A 22,154-nucleotide genomic window follows, 5' to 3' on the forward strand; every position below is an offset into this window, starting at 1 on the left:
GCAAACCTCACAATGTGGCCAAAAAAATAAATTTTCCTCTCATTTCGGTGACAGAAAGTTCTGAAATCAAACATGAGCCACAAATTTCCTTCCACCCAGCGTTCCTCCAAGTCTCCCGATAAAAATGGTAACTCACTTGTGTGGGTAGGCCTAGCTCCAGCAAAAGGAAATGGCCCAAAACACAACGTGGACACATCACATTTTTCCAAGGAAAACAGAGGTGTTTTATACAAAGTGCCTACCGGTGGATTTTGGCCTCTAGCTCAGCCGGCACCTGGGAAAACCTAGCAAACCAGCACATTTTTTAAAACTAGACACCTAGGGGAATCCAAAATGGGGTGACTTGTGGGGCTCTGACCAGGTTCTGTTACCCAGAATCCTTTGCAAACCTCAAAATTTGGCAAAAAAAATGCTTTTTCCTCTCATTTCGGTCACAGAAAGTTCTGGAATCTGAGAGGAGGCACAAATTTCTTTCCACCCAGTGTTCCCCCAAGTCTCCCTATAAAAATGGTACCTCACTTGTGTGGGTAGGCCTAGCGCACACAAAAGGAAATGGCCCAAAACACAACGTGGACACATCACATTTTTTCACAGAAAACAGAGGTGTTTTTCACAAAGTGCCTACCTGTAGATTGTGGCCTCTTGCTCAGCCGCCACCTGGGGAAACCTAGCAAACCAGCACCTTTTTGAAAACTAGACACCTATGGGAATCAAAAGTGGCATGACATGTGGGGCTCTGATCAGGTTCTGTTACCCAGAATCCTTTGCAAACCTCAAAATGTGGCCAAAAAAACACTTTTACTCTCATTTCGGTGACAGAAAGTTCTGGAATCTGAGAGGAGCCGCAAATTTCCTTCCACCCAGCGTTCCCACAAGTGTCCCAATAAAAATGGTGCCTCACTTGTGTGGGTAGGGCTAGCGCCCACAAAAGGAAATGGCCCAAAACACAACGTGGACACATCACATTTTTTCACAGAAAACAGAGGTGTTTTTTACAGAGTGCCTACCTGTGGATTGTGGCCTCTAGCTCAACCGGCACCTGGGGAAACCTAGTAAAGCAGCAGACTTTTGAAAACTAGAGACCTAGGGGAATCGAAAATGGGGTGACTTGTGGGGCTCTGACTAGGTTCTGTTACCCAGAATCCTTTGCAAACCTCAAAATGAGGCCAAAAAAAACACTTCTTCCTCTCATTTTGGTGACAGAAAGTTGTGGAATCTGAGAGGAGCCACAAATTTCCTTCCACCCAGCGTACCCCCAAGTCTCCTGGTAAAAATGGTACCTCACTTGTGTGGGAAGGCCTAGCGCCCGCGAAAGGAAATGGCCCAAAACACAACATGGACACATGTTTATTACGAAGTGCCTACCTGTAGATTGTGGCCTCTAGCTCAGCCGGCACCTGGGGAAACCTAGCAAACCAGTCCATTTTTTAAAACCAGACACCTAGGGGAATCCAAAATGGGGTGACTTGTGGGGCTCTGACCAGGTTCTGTTACCCAGAATCCTTTGCAAACCTCAAAATTTGGCCCAAAAAACACTTTTTCCTCTCATTTCGGTCACAGAAAGTTCTGGAATCTGAGAGGAGCCACAAATTTCATTCCACCCAGTGTTCCCCCAAGTCTCCCGATAAAAATGGTACCTCACTTGTGTGGGTAGGCCTAGCGCCCACAAAAGGAAATGGCCCTAAACAAAACGTGGACACATCACATTTTTTCACAGAAAACAGAGGTGTTTTTTACAAAGTGCCTACCTGTAGATTGTGGCCTCTAGCTCAGCCGGCACCTGGGGAAACCTAGGAAACTAGCACATTTTTTAAAACTAGAGACCTAGGGGAATCCAAAATGGGGTGACTTGTGGGGCTCTGACTAGGTTCTGTTACCCAGAATCCTTTGCAAACCTCAAAATTTGGCCCAAAAAAACTTTTTTCTCTCATTTCGGTGACAGAAAGTTCTGAAATCTAAGAGGAGCCACAAATTTCCTTCCACCCAGCGTTCCTCCAAGTCTCCCAATATAAATGGTACCTTACTTGTGTGGGTAGGCCTAGCGCCAGCGAAAGGAAATGGCCCAAAACACAACGTGGACACATTACAATTTTCCACAGAAAACAGAGGTGTTTTATACAAAGTGCCTACCTGTGGATTTTGGCCTCTAGCACAGCCGGCACCTGGGAAAACCTAGCTAACCAGCACATTTTGGAAAACTAGACACCTAGGGGAACCCAAAATGGTGTGACTTGTGGGGCTCTGTCCAGGTTCTGTTACCCAGAATCCTTTGCAAACCTCAAAATTTGGCCAAAAAAACATTTTTTCCTCTCATTTCGGTGACAGAAAGATGTGGAATCTGAGAGGATCTACAAATTTCCTTCCACCCAGCATTCCCCCAAGTCTCCCAATAAAAATGGTACCTCCCTTGTGTGGGTAGGGCTAGCGCCCACAAATGGAAATGGCCCTAAACACAACGTGGACACAGCATATTTTTTCACAGAAAACAGAGGTGTTTTTTACAAAGTGCATACCTGTGGATTGTGGCCTCTAGCTCAACCAGCACCTGGGGAAACCTAGCAAAGCAGCAGACTTTTGAAAACTAGAGACCTAGGGGAATCCAAAATGGGGTAACTTGTGGGGCTCTGACTAGGTTCTGTTACCCAGAATCCTTTGCAAACCTCAAAATGAGGCCAAAAAACACTTCTTCCTCTCATTTCAGTGACAGAAAGTTGTGGAATCTGAGAGGAGGCACAAATTTCCTTCCACCAAGCGTTCCCCCACTTCTCCTGATAAAAATGGTACCTCACTTGTGTGGGAAGGCCTAGCGCCCGCAAAAGGAAATGGCCCAAAACACAACATGGACATATTACATTTTTCCACAGAAAAAAGAGGTCTTTTTTACGGAGTGCCTACCTGTGGATTTTGGCCCCTAGCTCAGCCGGCACATAGGGAAACCTAGCAAACCAGTGCATTCTTGAAAACTAGACACCTAGGAAAATCCAAGATGGGGTGACTTGTGGGGCGATGACTAGGTTCTGTTACCCAGAATCCTTTGCAAACCTCAACATTTGGCCAAAAAAATACTTTTTCCTCTCATTTCGGTGACAGAAAGTTCTGAAATCAAAGAGGAGCCACAAATTTCCTTCCACCCAGCGTTCCTCCAAGTCTCCCGATAAAAATGGTAACTCACTTGTGTGGGTAGGTCTAGCGCCAGCAAAAGGAAATGGCCCAAAACACAACGTGGACACATCACATTTTTCCACAGAAAACAGAGGTGTTTTATACAAAGTGCCTACCTGTGGATCTTGGCCTCTAGCTCAGCTGGCACCTGGGAAAACCTAGCAAACCAGCACATTTTTGAAAACTAGACACCTAGGGGAATCCAAAATGGGGTGACTTGTGGGGCTCTGTCCAGGTTCTGTTACCCAGAATCCTTTGCAAACCTCAAAATTTGGCCCAAAAAAATTTTTTCCTCTCATTTCGGTGACAGAAAGTTGTGGAATCTGAGAGGAGCAACACATTTCCTTCCACCCAGCATTCCATCAAGTCTCCTGATAAAAATGGTACCTCACTTGTGTGGGTAGGCGTAGCGCCCACAAAAGAAAATGGCCCAAAACACAACGTGGACACATCATATTTTTTCACCGAAAACAGAGGTGTTTTTTACAAAGTGCCTACCTGTGGATTGTGGCCTCTAGCTCAGCCGGCACCTGGGGAAACCTAGCAAAGCAGCACACTTTTGAAAACTAGAGACCTAGGGGAATCCAAAATGGGGTGACTTGTGGGGCTCTGACTAGGTTCTGTTACCCAGAATCCTTTGCAAACCTCAAATTGATGCCAAAAAAACACTTCTTCCTCTCATTTCGGTGACAGAAAGTTGTGGAAACTGAGAGGAGCCACAAATTTCATTCCACCCAGAGTTCCACCAAGTCTCCTGATAAAAATGGTACCTCACTTATGTGGGTAGGCCTAGCGCTCGCAAAATGAAATGGCCCAAAACACAACATGGACACATCAAATTTTTCCACAGAAAACAGAGGTGTTTTTTACAAAGTGCCTACCTGTAGATTGTGGCACTAGCTCAACCAGCACCTGGGGAAACCTAGCAAACCAGTGTATTTTTTAAAACCAGACACCTAGGGGAATCCAAAATGGGGTTACTTGTGGGGCTCTGACCATGTTCTGTTACCCAGAATCCTTTGCAAACCTCATAATTTGGCAAAAAAAACTATTCATTTCGGTGACAGAAAGTTCTGGAATCTGAGAGGAGCCACAAATTTCCTTCCACCCAGTGTTCCCCCAAGTCTCCCGATAAAAATGGTACCTCACTTGTGTGGGTAGGCCTAGCGCCCATGAAAGGAAATGGCCCAAAACACAACGTGGACACATCACATTTTTTCACAGAAAACAGAGGTGTTTTTTACAAAGTGCCTACCTGTCGATTGTGGCCTCTAGCTCAGCCGGCACCTGTGGAAACCTAGCAAACTAGGAACATTTGTTGAAAACTAGAGACCTAGGGGAATCCAAAATGGGGTGACTTGTGGGGCTCTGACCAGGTTCTGTTACCCAGAATCCTTTACAAACCTCTAAATTTGGCCAAAAAAATACTTTTTCCTCTCATTTCGGTGACAGAAAGTTCTGAAATCTAAGAGGAGCCACAAATTTCCTTCCACCCAGCGTTCCTCCAAGTCTCCCAATAAAAATGGTACCTCACTTGTGTGGGAAGGCCTAGTGCCCGTGAAAGGAAATGGCCCAAAACACAACATGGACACATCACGTTTTTCCACAGAAAACAGAGGTGTTTTATACAAAGTGCCTACCTGTGGATTTTGGCCTCTAGCTCAGCCGGCACCTGGGAAAACCTAGCAAACCAGCACATTTTTGAAAACTAGACACCTATGGGAATCCAAAATGGGGTGACTTGTGGGGCTCTGTCCAGGTTCTGTTACCCAGAATCCTTTGCAAACCTCAAAATTTGGCCAAAAAAACATTTTTTCCTCTCATTTCGGTGACAGAAAGTTGTGGAATCTGAGAGGAGCCACAAATTTCCTTCCACCCAGAGTTCCCCCAAGTCTACTGATAAAAATGGTACCTCACTTATGTGGGTAGGCCTAGCGCTCGCGAAAGGAAATGGCCCAAAACACAACGTGGACACATCACATTTTTCCACAGAAAACAGAGGTGTTTTTTACAAAGTGCCTACCTGTAGATTGTGGCCTCTATCTCAACCGGCACCTGGGGAAACCTAGCAAACCAGTGCATTTTTTAAAACCAGACACCTAGGGGAATCCAAAATGGGGTTACTTGTGGGGCTCTGACCAGGTTCTGTTACTCAGAATCCTTTGGAAACCTCATAATTTGGCAAAAATAAACACTTATTTCGGTGACAGAAAGTTCTGGAATCTGAGAGGAGCCACAAATTTCCTTCCACCCAGTGTTCCCCCAAGTCTCCCGATAGAAATGGTACCTCACTTGTGTGGGTAGGCCTAGCGCCCACGAAGGGAAATGGCCCAAAACACAACGTGGACACATCACATTTTTTCACAGAAAACAGAGGTGTTTTTTACAAAGTGCCTACCTGTGGATTGTGGCCTCTAGCTCAGCCGGCACCTGTGGAAACCTAGCAAACTAGGAACATTTGTTGAAAACTAGAGACCTAGGGGAATCCAAAATGGGGTGACTTGTGGGGCTCTGACCAGGTTCTGTTACCCAGAATCCTTTACAAACCTCAAAATTTGGCAAAAAAAACGCTTTTTCCTCTCATTTCGGTCACAGAAAGTTCTGGAATCTGAGAGGAGGCACGAATTTCTTTCCACCCATTGTTCCCCCAAGTCTCCCGATAAAAATGGTACCTCACTTGTGTGGGTAGGCCTAGCGCCCACGAAAGGAAATGGCCCAAAACAAAACGTGGACACATCACATTTTTTCACAGAAAACAGAGGTGTTTTTTACAAAGTGGATTGTGGCCTGTAGCTCAGCCGGCACCTGGGGAAACCTAGGAAAATAGCACATTTGTGAAAACTAGAGACCTAGGGGAATCCAAAATGGGGTGACTTGTGGGGCTCTGTCCAGGTTCTGTTACCCAGAATCCTTTGAAAACCTCAAAATTTGGCAAAAAAAAACGCGTTTTCCTCTCATTTCGGTCACAGAAAGTTCTGGAATCTGAGAGGAGGCACAAATTTCTTTCCACCCAGTGTTCCCCCAAGTCTCCCGATAAAAATGGTACCTCACTTGTGTGGGTAGGCCTAGCGCCCACGAAAGGAAATGGCCCAAAACAAAACGTGGACACATCACATTTTTTCACAGAAAACAGAGGTGTTTTTTACAAAGTGCCTACCTGTGGATTGTGGCCTCTAGCTCAGCCGGCACCTGGGGAAACCTAGCAAACCAGCACCTTTTTGAAAACTAGACACCTATGGGAATCAAAAATGGCATGACATGTTGGGCTCTGACCAGGTTCTGTTACCCAGAATCCTTTGCAAACCTCAAAATGTGGCCAAAAAAACACTTTTACTCTCATTTCGGTGACAGAAAGTTCTGGAATCTGAGAGGAGCCGCAAATTTCCTTCCACCCAGCGTTCCCCCAAGTGTCCCAATAAAAATGGTGCCTCACTTGTGTGGGTAGGCCTAGCGCCCACTAAAGGAAATGGCCCAAAACACAACATGGACACATCACATTTTTTCACAGAAAACAGAGGTGTTTTTTACAAAGTGCCTACCTGTGGATTTTGGCCTCTAGCTCAGCCGGCACCTGGGAAAAACTAGCAAACCAGCACATTTTTGAAAACTAGACACCTAGGGTAATCCAAAATGGGGTGACTTGTGGGGCTCTGTCCAGGTTCTGTTACCCAGAATCCTTTGCAAACCTCAAAATTTGGCCCAAAAAACATTTTTTCCTCTCATTTCGGTGACAGAAAGTTGTGGAATCTGAGAGGAGCCACATATTTCCTTCAACCCAGCATTCCATCAAGTCTCCTAATAAAAATGGTACCTCACTTGTGTGGGTAGGCGTAGCGCCCACAAAAGGAAATGGCCCAAAACACAACGTGGACACATCATATTTTTTCATCGAAAACAGAGGTGTTTTTTACAAAGTGCCTACCTGTGGATTGTGGCCTCTAGCTCAGCCGGCACCTGGGGAAACCTAGAAACCAGTGCACACTTTTGAAAACTAGAGACCTAGGGGAATCCAAAATGGGGTGACTTGTGGGGCTCTGACTAGGTTCTGTTACCCAGAATCCTTTGCAAACTTCAAAATTTGGCAAAAAAACCCACTTATTTCGGTGACAGAAAGTTCTGGAATCTGAGAGGAGCCACAAATTTCCTTCCACCCAGTGTTCCCCCAAGTCTACCGATAAAAATGGTACCTCACTTGTGTGGGTAGGCCTAGCGCCCACAAAAGGAAATGGCCCAAAACACAACGTGGACACATCACATTTTTTCACAGAAAACAGAGGTGTTTTTTACAAAGTGCCTACTTGTGGATTGTGGCCTCTAGCTCAGCCGGCACCTGTTGAAACTTAGCAAACTAGGAACATTTTTGAAAACTAGAGACCTAGGGGAATCCAAAATGGGGTGACTTGTGGGACTCTGACCAGGTTCTGTTACCCAGAATCCTTTACAAACCTCAAAATTTGGCCAACAAAAACTTTTTCCTCTCATTTCGGTGACAGAAAGTTCTGAAATCTAAGAGGAGCCACAAATTTCATTCCACCCAGCGTTCCTCCAAGTCTCCCGATATAAATGGTACCTCACTTGTGTGGGTAGGCCTAGCGCCAGCGAAAGGAAATAGCCCTAAACAAAACGTGGACACATCACATTTTTTCACAGAAAACAGAGGTGTTTTTTACAAAGTGCCTACCCGTGGATTGTGGCCTCTAGCTCAGCCGGCACCTGGGGAAACCTAGGAAACTAGCACATTTTTTAAAACTAGAGACCTAGGGGAATCCAAAATGGGGTGACTTGTGGGGCTCTGACTAGGTTCTGTTACCCAGAATCCTTTGCAAACCTCAAAATTTGGCCAAAAAAAACTTTTTCCTCTCATTTCGGTGACAGAAAGTTCTGAAATCTAAGAGGAGCCACAAATTTCCTTCCACCCAGCGTTCCTCCAAGTCTCCCAATATAAATGGTACCTCACTTGTGTGGTTAGGCCTAGCGCCAGCGAAAGGAAATGGCCCAAAACACAACGTGGACACATTACAATTTTCCACAGAAAACAGAGGTGTTTTATACAAAGTGCCTACCTGTGGATTTTGGCCTCTAGCACAGCGGGCACCTGGGAAAACCTAGCTAACCAGCACATTTTGGAAAACTAGACACCTAGGGGAACCCAAAATGGGGTGACTTGTGGGGCTCTGTCCAGGTTCTGTTACCCAGAATCCTTTGCAAACCTCAAAATTTGGCCAAAAAAAACATTTTTTCCTCTCATTTCGGTGACAGAAAGTTGTGGAATCTGAGAGGATCCACAAATTTCCTTCCACCCAGCATTCCCCCAAGTCTCCCAATAAAAATGGTACCTCCCTTGTGTGGGTAGGGCTAGCGCCCACAAAAGGAAATGGCCCAAAACACAACGTGGACACAGCATATTTTTTCACAGAAAACAGAGGTGTTTTTTACAAAGTGCATACCTGTGGATTGTGGCCTCTAGCTCAACCAGCACCTGGGGAAACCTAGCAAAGCAGCAGACTTTTGAAAACTAGAGACCTAGGGGAATCCAAAATGGGGTTACTTGTGGGGCTATGACTAGGTTCTGTTACCCAGAATCCTTTGCAAACCTCAAAATGAGGCCAAAAAACACTTCTTCCTCTCATTTCAGTGACAGAAAGTTGTGGAATCTGAGAGGAGCCACAAATTTCCTTCCACCAAGCGTTCCCCCACTTCTCCTGATAAAAATGGTACCTCACTTGTGTGGGAAGGCCTAGCGCCCGCAAAAGGAAATGGCCCAAAACACAACATGGACATATTAAATTTTTCCACAGAAAAAAGAGGTATTTTTTACGAAGTGCCTACCTGTGGATTTTGGCCCCTAGCTCAGCCGGCACATGGGGAAACCTAGCAAACCAGTGCATTCTTGAAAACTAGACACCTAGGAAAATCCAAGATGGGGTGACTTGTGGGGCGATGACTAGGTTCTGTTACCCAGAATCCTTTGCAAACCTCAACATTTGGCCCAAAAAATACTTTTTCCTCTCATTTCGGTGACAGAAAGTTCTGAAATCAAAGAGGAGCCACAAATTTACTTCCACCCAGCGTTCCTCCAAGTCTCCCGATAAAAATGGTAACTCACTTGTGTGGGTAGGTCTAGCGCCAGCAAAAGGAAATGGCCCAAAACACAACGTGGACACATCACATTTTTCCACAGAAAACAGAGGTGTTTTATACAAAGTGCCTACCTGTGGATTTTGGCCTCTAGCTCAGCTGGCACCTGGGAAAACCTAGCAAACCAGCACATTTTTGAAAACTAGACACCTAGGGGAATCCAAAATGGGGTGACTTGTGGGGCTCTGTCCAGGTTCTGTTACCCAGAATCCTTTGCAAACCTCAAAATTTGGCCAAAAAAACATTTTTTCCTCTCATTTCGGTGACAGAAAGTTGTGGAATCTGAGAGGAGCAACACATTTCCTTCCACCCAGCATTCCATCAAGTCTCCTGATAAAAATGGTACCTCACTTGTGTGGGTAGGCGTAGCGCCCAGAAAAGAAAATGGCCCAAAACACAACGTGGACACATCATATTTTTTCACCGAAAACAGAGGTGTTTTTTACAAAGTGCCTACCTGTGGATTGTGGCCTCTAGCTCAGCCGGCACCTGGGGAAACCTAGCAAAGCAGCATACTTTTGAAAACTAGAGACCTAGGGGAATCCAAAATGGGGTGACATGTGGGGCTCTGACTAGGTTCTGTTACCCAGAATCCTTTGCAAACCTCAAATTGAGGCCAAAAAAACACTTCTTCCTCTCATTTCGGTGACAGAACGTTGTGGAAACTGAGAGGAGCCACAAATTTCATTGCACCCAGAGTTCCCCCAAGTCTCCTGATAAAAATGGTACCTCACTTATGTGGGTAGGCCTAGCGCTCGCGAAATGAAATGGCCCAAAACACAACATGGACACATCAAATTTTTCCACAGAAAACAGAGGTGTTTTTTACAAAGTGCCTACCTGTAGATTGTGGCACTAGCTCAACCAGCACCTGGGGAAACCTAGCAAACCAGTGCATTTTTTAAAACCAGACACCTAGGGGAATCCAAAATGGGGTTACTTGTGGGGCTCTGACCATGTTCTGTTACCCAGAATCCTTTGCAAACCTCATAATTTGGCAAAAAAACCTACTCATTTCGGTGACAGAAAGTTCTGGAATCTGAGAGGAGCCACAAATCTCCTTCCACCCAGTGTTCCCCCAAGTCTCCCGATAAAAATGGTACCTCACTTGTGTGGGTAGGCCTAGCGCCCATGAAAGGAAATGGCCCAAAACACAACGTGGACACATCACATTTTTTCACAGAAAACAGAGATGTTTTTTACAAAGTGCCTACCTGTGGATTGTGGCCTCTAGCTCAGCCGGCACCTGTGGAAACCTAGCAAACTAGGAACATTTGTTGAAAACTAGAGACCTAGGGGAATCCAAAATGGGGTGACTTGTGGGGCTCTGACCAGGTTCTGTTACCCAGAATCCTTTACAAACCTCAAAATTTGGCCAAAAAAATACTTTTTCCTCTCATTTGGGTGACAGAAAGTTCTGAAATCTAAGAGGAGCCACAAATTTCCTACCACCCAGCGTTCCTCCAAGTCTCCCAATAAAAATGGTACCTCACTTGTGTGGGAAGGCCTAGTGCCCGTGAAAGGAAATGGCCCAAAACACAACATGGACACATCACGTTTTTCCACAGAAAACAGAGGTGTTTTTTACGAAGTGCCTACCTGTAGATTGTGGCCTCTAGCTCAGCCGGCAGCTGGGGAAACCTAGTAAACCAGTCCATTTTTTAAAACCAGACACCTAGGGGAATCCAAAATGGGGTGACTTGTGGGGCTCTGACCAGGTTGTTTTACCCAGAATCCTTTGCAAACCTCAAAATTTGGCACAAAAAACGCTTTTTCCTCTCATTTCGGTGACAGAAAGTTCTGGAATCTGAAAGGAGCCACAAATTTCATTCCACCCAGTGTTCCCCCAAGTCTCCCGATAAAAATGGTACCTCACTTGTGTGGGTAGGCCTAGCGCCCACGAAAGGAAATGGCCCTAAACAAAACGTGGACACATCACATTTTTTCACAGAAAACAGAGGTGTTTTTTACAAAGTGCCTACCTGTGGATTGTGGTCTCTAGCTCAGCCGGCACCTGGGGAAACCTAGGAAACTAGCACATTTTTTAAAACTAGAGACCTAGGGGAATCCAAAATGGGGTGACTTGTGGGGCTCTGACTAGGTTCTGTTACCCAGAATCCTTTGCAAACCTCAAAATTTGGCCAAAAAAAACTTTTTCCTCTCATTTCGGTGACAGAAAGTTCTGAAATCTAAGAGGAGCCACAAATTTCCTTCCACCCAGCGTTCCTCCAAGTCTCCCAATATAAATGGTATCTCACTTGTGTGGGTAGGCCTAGCGCCAGCGAAAGGAAATGGCCCAAAACACAACGTGGACACATTACAATTTTCCACAGAAAACAGAGGTGTTTTATACAAAGTGCCTCCCTGTGGATTTTGGCCTCTAGCACAGCCGGCACCTGGGAAAACCTAGCTAACCAGCACATTTTGGAAAACTAGACACCTAGGGGAACCCAAAATGGGGTGACTTGTGGGGCTCTGTCCAGGTTCTGTTACCCAGAATCCTTTGCAAACCTCAAAATTTGGCCAAAAAAACATTTTTTCCTCTCATTTCGGTGACAGAAAGTTGTGGAATCTGAGAGGATCCACAAATTTCCTTCCACCCAGCATTCCCCCAAGTCTCCCATTAAAAATGGTACCTCCCTTGTGTGGGTAGGGCTAGCGCCCACAAAAGGAAATGGCCCAAAACACAACGTGGACACAGCATATTTTTTCACAGAAAACAGAGGTGTTTTTTACAAAGTGCATACCTGTGGATTGTGGCCTCTAGCTCAACCAGCACCTGGGGAAACCTAGCAAAGCAGCAGACTTTTGAAAACTAGAGACCTAGGGGAATCCAAAATGGGGTAACTTGTGGGGCTCTGACTAGGTTCTGTTACCCAGAATCCTTTGCAAACCTCAAAATGAGGCCAAAAAACACTTCTTCCTCTCATTTCAGTGACAGAAAGTTGTGGAATCTGAGAGGAGCCACAAATTTCCTTCCACCAAGCGTTCCCCCACTTCTCCTGATAAAAATGGTACCTCACTTGTGTGGGAAGGCCTAGCGCCCGCAAAAGGAAATGGCCCAAAACACAACATGGACATATTACATTTTTCCACAGAAAAATAGGTCTTTTTTACAAAGTGCCTACCTGTGGATTTTGGCCCCTAGCTCAGCCGGCACATGGGGAAACCTAGCAAACCAGTGCATTCTTGAAAACTAGACACCTAGGAAAATCCAAGATGGGGTGACTTGTGGGGCGATTACTAGGTTCTGTTACCCAGAATCCTTTGCAAACCTCAACATTTGGCCAAAAAAATACTTTTTCCTCTCATTTCGGTGACAGAAAGTTCTGACATCAAAGAGGAGCCACAAATTTCCTTCCACCCAGCGTTCCTCCAAGTCTCCCGATAAAAATGGTAACTCACTTGTGTGGGTAGGTCTAGCGCCAGCAAAAGGAAATGGCCCAAAACACAACGTGGACACATCACATTTTTCCACAGACAACAGAGGTGTTTTATACAAAGTGCATACCTGTGGATTTTGGCCTCTAGCTCAGCTGGCACCTGGGAAAACCTAGCAAACCAGCACATTTTTGAAAACTAGACACCTAGGGGAATCCAAAATGGGGTGACTTGTGGGGCTCTGTCCAGGTTCTGTTACCCAGAATCCTTTGCAAACCTCAAAATTTGGCCCAAAAAAAATGTTTTCCTCTCATTTCGGTGACAGAAAGTTGTGGAATCTGAGAGGAGCAACACATTTCCTTCCACCCAGCATTCCATCAAGTCTCCTGATAAAAATGGTACCTCACTTGTGTGGGTAGGCGTAGCGCCCAGAAAAGAAAATGGCCCAAAACACAACGTGGACACATCATATTTTTTCACCGAAAACAGAGGTGTTTTTTACAAAGTGCCTACCTGTGGATTGTGGCCTCTAGCTCAGCCGGCACCTGGGGAAACCTAGCAAAGCAGCACACTTTTGAAAACTAGAGACCTAGGGGAATCCAAAATGGGGTGACTTGTGGGGCTCTGACTAGGTTCTGTTACCCAGAATCCTTTGCAAACCTCAAATTGAGGCCAAAAAAACACTTCTTCCTCTCATTTCGGTGACAGAAAGTTGTGGAAACTGAGAGGAGCCACAAATTTCATTCCACCCAGAGTTCCCCCAAGTCTCCTGATAAAAATGGTACCTCACTTATGTGGGTAGGCCTAGCGCTCGCGAAATGAAATGGCCCAAAACACAACATGGAAACATCAAATTTTTCCACAGAAAACAGAGGTGTTTTTTACAAAGTGCCTACCTGTAGATTGTGGCACTAGCTCAACCAGCACCTGGGGAAACCTAGCAAACCAGTGCATTTTTTAAATCCAGACACCTAGGGGAATCCAAAATGGGGTTACTTGTGGGGCTCTGACCATGTTCTGTTACCCAGAATCCTTTGCAAACCTCATAATTTGGCAAAAAAACCTACTCATTTCGGTGACAGAAAGTTCTGGAATCTGAGAGGAGCCACAAATTTCCTTCCACCCAGTGTTCCCCCAAGTCTTCCGATAAAAATGGTACCTCACTTGTGTGGGTAGGCCTAGCGCCCATGAAAGGAAATGGCCCAAAACACAACGTGGACACATCACATTTTTTCACAGAAAACAGAGGTGCTTTTTACAAAGTGCCTACCTGTGGATTGTGGCCTCTAGCTCAGCCGGCACCTGTGGAAACCTAGCAAACTAGGAACATTTGTTGAAAACTAGAGACCTAGGGGAATCCAAAATGGGGTGACTTGTGGGGCTCTGACCAGGTTCTGTTACCCAGAATCCTTTACAAACCTCTAAATTTGGCCAAAAAAATACTTTTTCCTCTCATTTCGGTGACAGAAAGTTCTGAAATCTAAGAGGAGCCACAAATTTCCTTCCACCCAGCGTTCCTCCAAGTCTCCCAATAAAAATGGTACCTCACTTGTGTGGGAAGGCCTAGTGCCCGTGAAAGGAAATGGCCCAAAACACAACATGGACACATCACGTTTTTCCACAGAAAACAGAGGTGTTTTTTACGAAGTGCCTACCTGTGGATTGTGGCCTCTAGCTCAGCCGGCACCTGGGGAAACCTAGTAAACCAGTCCATTTTTTAAAACCAGACACCTAGGGGAATCCAAAATGGGGTGACTTGTGGGGCTCTGACCAGGTTCTGTCACCCAGAATCCTTTGCAAACCTCAAAATTTGGCACAAAAAACGCTTTTTCCTCTCATTTCGGTGACAGAAAGTTCTGGAATCTGAGAGGAGCCACAAATTTCATTCCACCCAGTGTTCCCCCAAGTCTCCCGATAAAAATGGTACCTCACTTGTGTGGGTAGGCCTAGCGCCCACAAAAGGAAATGGCCCTAAACAAAACGTGGACACATCACATTTTTTCACTGAAAACAGAGGTGCTTTTTACAAAGTGCCTACCTGTGGATTGTGGCCTCTAGCTCAGCCGGCACCTGGGGAAACCTAGGAAACTAGCACATTTTTTTAAACTAGAGACCTAGGGGAATCCAAAATGGGGTGACTTGTGGGGCTCTGACTAGGTTCTGTTACCCAGAATCCTTTGCAAACCTCAAAATGAGGCCAAAAAAACACTTCTTCCTCTCATTTCGGTGACAGAAAGTTGTGGAATCTGAGAGGATCCACAAATTTCCTTCCACCCAGCGTTCCCCCAAGTCTCCTGATAAAAATGGACCTCACTTATGTGGGAAGGCCTAGCGCCAGGGAAAGGAAATGGCCCAAAACACAACATGGACACATCACATTTTTCCACAGAAAACAGAGGTGTTTTTTACGAAGTTCCTACCTGTAGATTGTGGCCTCTAGCTCAGCCGGCACATGGGGAAACCTAGCAAACCAGTGCATTCTTGAAGACTAGACACCTAGAAAAATCCAAGATGGGGTGACTTGTGGGGTGCTGACTAGGTTCTGTTAGCCAGAATCCTTTGCAAACCTCAAAATTTGGCCAAAAAAATACTTTTTCCTCTCATTTCGGTGACAGAAAGTTCTGAAATCAAAGAGGAGCCACAAATTTCCTTCCACCCTGCGTTACGCCAAGTCTCCCGATAAAAATGGTAACTCACTTGTGTGGGTAGGCCTAGCGCCAGCAAAAGGAAATGGCCCAAAACACAACGTGGACACATCACATTTTTTCACAGAAAACAGAGGTGTTTTATACAAAGTGCCTACCTGTGGATTTTGGCCTCTAGCTCAGCCGGCACCTGGGAAAACCTAGCAAACCAGCACATTTTTGAAAACTAGACACCTATGGGAATCCAAAATGGGGTGACTTGTGGGGCTCTGTCCAGGTTCTGTTACCCAGAATCCTTTGCAAACCTCAAAATTTGGCCAAAAAAACATTTTTTCCTCTCATTTCAGTGACAGAAAGTTGTGGAATCTGAGAGGTGCCACAAATTTCCTTCCACCCAGAGTTCCCCCAAGTCTACTGATAAAAATGGTACCTCACTTATGTGGGTAGGCCTAGCGCTCGCGAAAGGAAATGGCCCAAAACACAACGTGGACACATCACATTTTTCCACAGAAAACAGAGGTGTTTTTTACAAAGTGCCTACCTTTAGATTGTGGCCTCTATCTCAACCGGCACCTGGGGAAACCTAGCAAACCAGTGCATTTTTTAAAACCAGACACCTAGGGGAATCCAAAATGGGGTTACTTGTGGGGCTCTGACCAGGTTCTGTTACTCAGAATCCTTTGGAAACCTCATAATTTGGCAAAAAAAAAAACTTATTTCGGTGACAGAAAGTTCTGGAATCTGAGAGGAGCCACAAATTTCCTTCCACCCAGTGTTCCCCCAAGTCTCCCGATAAAAATGGTACCTCACTTGTGTGGGTAGGCCTAGCGCCCACGAAGGGAAATGGCCCAAAACACAACGTGGACACATCACATTTTTTCACAGAAAACAGAGGTGTTTTTTACAAAGTGCCTACCTGTGGATTGTGGCCTCTAGCTCAGCCGGCACCTGTGGAAACCTAGCAAACTAGGAACATTTGTTGAAAACTAGAGACCTAGGGGAATCCAAAATGGGGTGACTTGTGGGGCTCTGACCAGGTTCTGTTACCCAGAATCCTTTACAAACCTCAAACTTTGGCCAAAAAAATACTTTTTCCTCTCATTTCGGTGACAGAAAGTTCTGAAATCTAAGACGAGCCACAAATTTCTTTCCACCCAGCGTTCCTACAAGTCTCCCGATAAAAATGGTACCTCACTTGTGTGCGTAGGCCTAGCGCAAGCGAAAGGAAATGGCCCAAAACACAACGTGGACACATCACATTTTTCCACAGAAAACAGAGGTGTTTTATACAAAGTGCCTATCTGTGGATTTTGGCCTGTAGCTCAGCCGGCACCTGGGAAAACCTAGCTAACCAGCATATTTTTGAAAACTAGACACCTAGGGGAACCCAAAATGGGGTGACTTGTGGGGCTCTGTCCAGGTTCTGTTACCCAGAATCCTTTGCAAACCTCAAAATTTGGCCCAAAAAACATTTTTTCCTCTCATTTCGGTGACAGAAACTTGTGGAATCTGAGAGGAGCCACACATTTCCTTCCACCCAGCATTCCCCCAAGTCTCCCAATAAAAATGGTACCTCACTTGTGAGGGTAGGGCTAGCGCCTAAAAAAGGAAATGGCCCAAAACACAACGTGGACACATCATATTTTTCACAGAAAACAGAGGTGTTTTTTACAAAGTGCCTACCAGTGGATTGTGGCCTCTAGCTCAGCCGGCACCTGGGGAAACCTAGCAAACCAGTGCCTTTTTAGAAAACCAGACACCTAGGGGAATCCAAAATGGGGTGACGTGTGGGGCTCTGACAGGTTCTGTTATCCAGAATCCTTTGCACACCTCAAAACTTTCACAAAAAAAACACATTTTCCTCTCATTTCGGTGACAGAAAGTTGTGGAATCTGAGAGGAGCCACAAATTTCCTTCCACACAGCAATTCCCCAAGACTCCCAATAAAAATGGTACCTCACTTGTGTGGTTAGGGCTAGCGCCCACAAAAGGAAATGGCCCAAAACACAACGTGGACACATCACATTTTTTCACAGAAAACAGAGGTGTTTTTTACAGAGTGCCTAACTGTGGATTGTGGCCTCTAGCTCAACCGGCACCTGGGGAAACCTATTAAAGCAGCAGACTTTTGAAAACTAGAGACCTAGGGGAATCGAAAATGGAGTCACTTGTGGGGCGCTGACTAGGTTCTGTTACCCAGAATACTTTGCAAACCTCAACATTTGGCCCAAAAAATACTTTTTCACCTCATTTCGGTGACAGAAAGTCTGAAATCAAAGAGGAGCCACAAATTCCCTTCCACCCAGCATTCCATCAAGTCTCCTGATAAAAATGGTACCTCACTTGTGTGGGTAGGCCTAGCGCCCACAAAAGGAAATGGCCCAAAACACAACGTGGACACATCATATTTTTTCACCGAAAACAGAGGTGTTTTTTACAAAGTGCCTACCTGTGGATTGTGGCCTATAGCTTAGCCAGCACCTGGTGAAACCTAGCAAAGCAGCACACTTTTGAAAACTAGAGACCTAGGGGAATCCAAAATGGGGTGACTTGTGGGGCTCTGACTAGGTTCTGTTACCCAGAATCCTTTGCAAACCTCAAAATGAGGCCAAAAAAACACTTCTTCCTCTCATTTCGGTGACAGAAAGTTGTGGAAACTGAGAGGAGCCACAAATTTCCTTCCACCCAGAGTTCCCCCAAGTCTCCTGATAAAAATGGTACCTCACTTATGTGGGTAGGCCTAGCGCCCGCGAAAGGAAATGGCCCAAAATACAACATGGACACATCACATTTTTCCACAGAAAACAGAGGTGTTTTTAAAAAGTGCCTACCTGTAGATTGTGGCCTCTAGCTCAACCGGCACCTGGGGAAACCTAGCACACCAGTGCATTTTTTAAAACAGGACACCTAGGGGAATCCAAAATGGGGATACTTGTGGGGCTCTGACCAGGTTCTGTTATCCAGAATCCTTTGCAAACCTCATAATTTGGCAAAAAAAAACACTTATTTCGGTGACAGAATGTTCTGGAATCTGAGAGGAGCCACAAATATCCTTCCACCCAGTGTTCCCCCAAGTCTCCCGATAAAAATGGTACCTCACTTGTGTGGGTAGGTCTAGCGCCCACGAAAGGAAATGGCCCAAAACATAATGTGGACACATCACATTTTTTCACAGAAAACAGAGGTGTTTTTTAAAAAGTGCCTACCTGTGGATTGTGGCCTTTAGCTCAGCCGGCACCTGTGGAAACCTAGCAAACTAGGAACATTTGTTGAAAACTAGAGACCTAGGGGAATCCAAAATGGGATGACTTGTGGGGCTCTGACCAGGTTCTGTTACCCAGAATCCTTTGCAAACCTCAAAATTTGGCAAAAAAAACACTTTTTCCTCTCATTTCGGTGACAGAAAGTTCTAGAATCTGAGAGGAGCCACAAATTTCTTTCCACCCAGTGTTCCCCCAAGTCTCCCGATAAAAATGGTACCTCACTTGTGTGGGTAGGGCTAGCGCCCACAAAAAGAAATGGCCCAAAACACAACGTGGACACATCACATTTTTTCACAGAAAACAGAGGTGTTTTTCACAAAGTGCCTACCTGTGGATTGTGGCCTCTAGCTCAGCCGGCACCTTGGGAAACCTAGCAAGCCAGCGCCTTTTTGAAAACTAGACACCTATGGGAATCAAAAATGGCATGACATGTGGGGCTCTGACCAGGTTCTGTTACCCAGAATCCTTTGCAAACCTCAAAATTTGGCAAAAAAAACGCTTTTTCCTCTCATTTCGGTCACAGAAATTTCTGGAATCTGAGAGGAGGCACGAATTTCTTTCCACCCAGTGGTCCCCCAAGTCTCCCGATAAAAATGGTACCTCACTTGTGTGGGTAGGCCTAGCGCCCACGAAAGGAAATGGCCCAAAACAAAACGTGGACACATCACATTTTTTCACAGAAAACAGAGGTGTTTTTTACAAGGTGCCTACCTGTGGATTGTGGCCTCTAGCTCAGCCGGCACCTGGGGAAACCTAGGAAACTAGCACATTTGTGAAAACTAGAGACCTAGGGGAATCCAAAATGGGGTGACTTGTGGGGCTCTGCCAGGTTCTGTTACCTAGAATCCTTTGCAAACCTCAAAATGTGGCAAAAAAAACGCTTTTTCCTCTCATTTCGGTCACAGAAAGTTTTGGAATCTGAGAGGAGGCACGGATTTCATTCCACCCAGTGTTCCCCCAAGTCTCTCGATAAAAATGGGACCTCACTTGTGTGGGAAGGCCTAGAACCCACGAAAGGAAATGGCCCAAAACACAACGTGGACACATCACATTTTTTCACAGAAAACAGAGGTGTTTTTCACAAAGTGCCTACCTGTGGATTGTGGCCTCTAGCTCAGCCGGCACCTGGGGAAACCTAGCAAGCCAGCGCCTTTTTGAAAACTAGACACCTATGGAAATCAAAAATGGCATGACATGTGGGGCTCTGACCAGGTTCTGTTACCCAGAATCCTTTGCAAACCTCAAAATGTGGCCAAAAAAATACTTTTACTCTAATTTTGGTGACAGAAAGTTCTGGAATCTGAGAGGAGCCGCAAATTTCCTTCCACCCAGCGTTCCCCCAAGTCTCCCGATAAAAATGGTGCCTCACTTGTGTGGGTAGGCTTAGCGCCCACAAAAGGAAATGACAGAAAACACAACGTGGACACATCACATTTTTCCACAGAAAACAGAGGTGTTTTTTACAAAGTGCCTACCTGTGGATTGTGGCCTCTAGCTCAGCCGGCACATGGGGAAACCTAGCAAACCAGCACATTTTTGAAAACTAGACACCTAGGGGAATCCAAAATGGGGTGACTTGTGGGGCTCTGACCAGGTTCTGTTCCCCAGAATCCTTTGCAAACCTCAAAATTTGGCAACAAAAAAACGCTATTTCCTCTCATTTAGGTCACAGAAAGTTCTGGAATCTGAGAGGAGGCACAAATTTCTTTCCACCCAGTGTTCCCCCAAGTCTCCCGATAAAAATGGTACCTCACTTGTGTGGGTAGGCCTAGCGCACACGAAAGGAAATGGCCCAAAACACAACGTGAACACATCACATTTTTTCACAGAAAACAGAGGTGTTTTTTACAAAGTGCCTACCTGTAGATTGTGGCCTCTTGCTTAGCCGGCACCTGGGGAAACCTAGCAAACCAGCACCTTTTTGAAAACTAGACACCTATGGGAATCAAAAATGGCATGACATGTGGGGCTCTGACCAGGTTCTGTTACCAAGAATCCTTTGCAAACCTCAAAATGTGGCCAAAAAAACACTTTTACTCTAATTTTGGTGACAGAAAGTTCTGGAATCTGAGAGGAGCCGCAAATTTCCTTCCACCCAGCGTTCCCCCAAGTCTCCCGATTAAAATGGTGCCTCACTTGTGTGGGTAGGCTTAGCGCCCACAAAAGGAAATGGCAGAAAACACAACGTGGACACATCACATTTTTTCACAGAAAACAGAGGTGTTTTTTACAAAGTGCCTACCTGTGGATTGTGGCCTCTAGCTCAGCCGGCACATGGGGAAACCTAGCAAACCAGTGCATTCTTGAAAACTAGACACCTAGGGTAATCCAAAATGGGGTGACTTGTGGGGCTCTGACCAGGTTCTGTTACCCAGAATCCTTTGCAAACCTCAAAATGTGGCAAAAAAATACTTTTTCCTCTCATTTCGGTGACAGAAAGTTCTGAAATCAAACAGGAGCCACAAATTTCATTCCACCCAGCGTTCCTCCAAGTCTCCCGATAAAAATGGTAACTCACTTGTGTGGGTAGGCCTAGCTCCAGCAAAAGGAAATGGCCCAAAACACAATATGGACACATCACATTTTTCCACAGAAAACAGAGGTGTTTTATACAAAGTGCCTACCTGTGGATTATGGCCTCTAGCTCAGCCGGCACCTGGGAAAACCTAGCAAACCAGCACATTTTTTAAAACTAGACACCTAGGGGAATCCAAAATGGGGTGACTTGTGGGGCTCTGACCAGGTTCTGTTCCCCAGAATCCTTTGCAAACCTCATAATTTGGCAAAAAAAAACGCTATTTCCTCTCATTTCGGTCACATAAAGTTCTGGAATCTGAGAGGAGGCACAAATTTCTTTCCACCCAGTGTTACCCCAAGTCTCCCGATAAAAATGGTACCTCACTTGTGTGGGTAGGCCTAGCGCACACGAAAGGAAATGGCCCAAAACACAACGTGGACACATCACATTTTTTCACAGAAAACAGAGGTGTTTTTTACAAAGTGCCTACCTGTAGATTGTGGCCTCTTGCTTAGCCGGCACCTGGAGAAACCTAGCAAACCAGCACCTTTTTGAAAACTAGACACCTATGGGAATCAAAAATGGCATGACATGTGGGGCTCTGACCAGGTTCTGTTACCAAGAATCCTTTGCAAACCTCAAAATGTGGCCAAAAAAACACTTTTACTCTAATTTTGGTGACAGAAAGTTCTGGAATCTGAGAGGAGCCGCAAATTTCCTTCCACCCAGCGTTCCCCCAAGTCTCCCGATAAAAATGGTGCCTCACTTGTGTGGGTAGGCTTAGCGCCCACAAAAGGAAATGGCAGAAAACACAACGTGGACACATCACATTTTTTCACAGAAAACAGAGGTGTTTTTTACAAAGTGCCTACCTGTGGATTGTGGCCTCTAGCTCAGCCGGCACATGGGGAAACCTAGCAAACCAGTGCATTCTTGAAAACTAGACACCTAGGGTAATCCAAAATGGGGTGACTTGTGGGGCTCTGACCAGGTTCTGTTACCCAGAATCCTTTGCAAACTTCAAAATGTGGCAAAAAAATACTTTTT

The sequence above is a fragment of the Pleurodeles waltl genome, chromosome 10, assembly GCF_031143425.1.
Source record: "Pleurodeles waltl isolate 20211129_DDA chromosome 10, aPleWal1.hap1.20221129, whole genome shotgun sequence".
NCBI lineage: Eukaryota > Metazoa > Chordata > Amphibia > Caudata > Salamandridae > Pleurodeles > Pleurodeles waltl.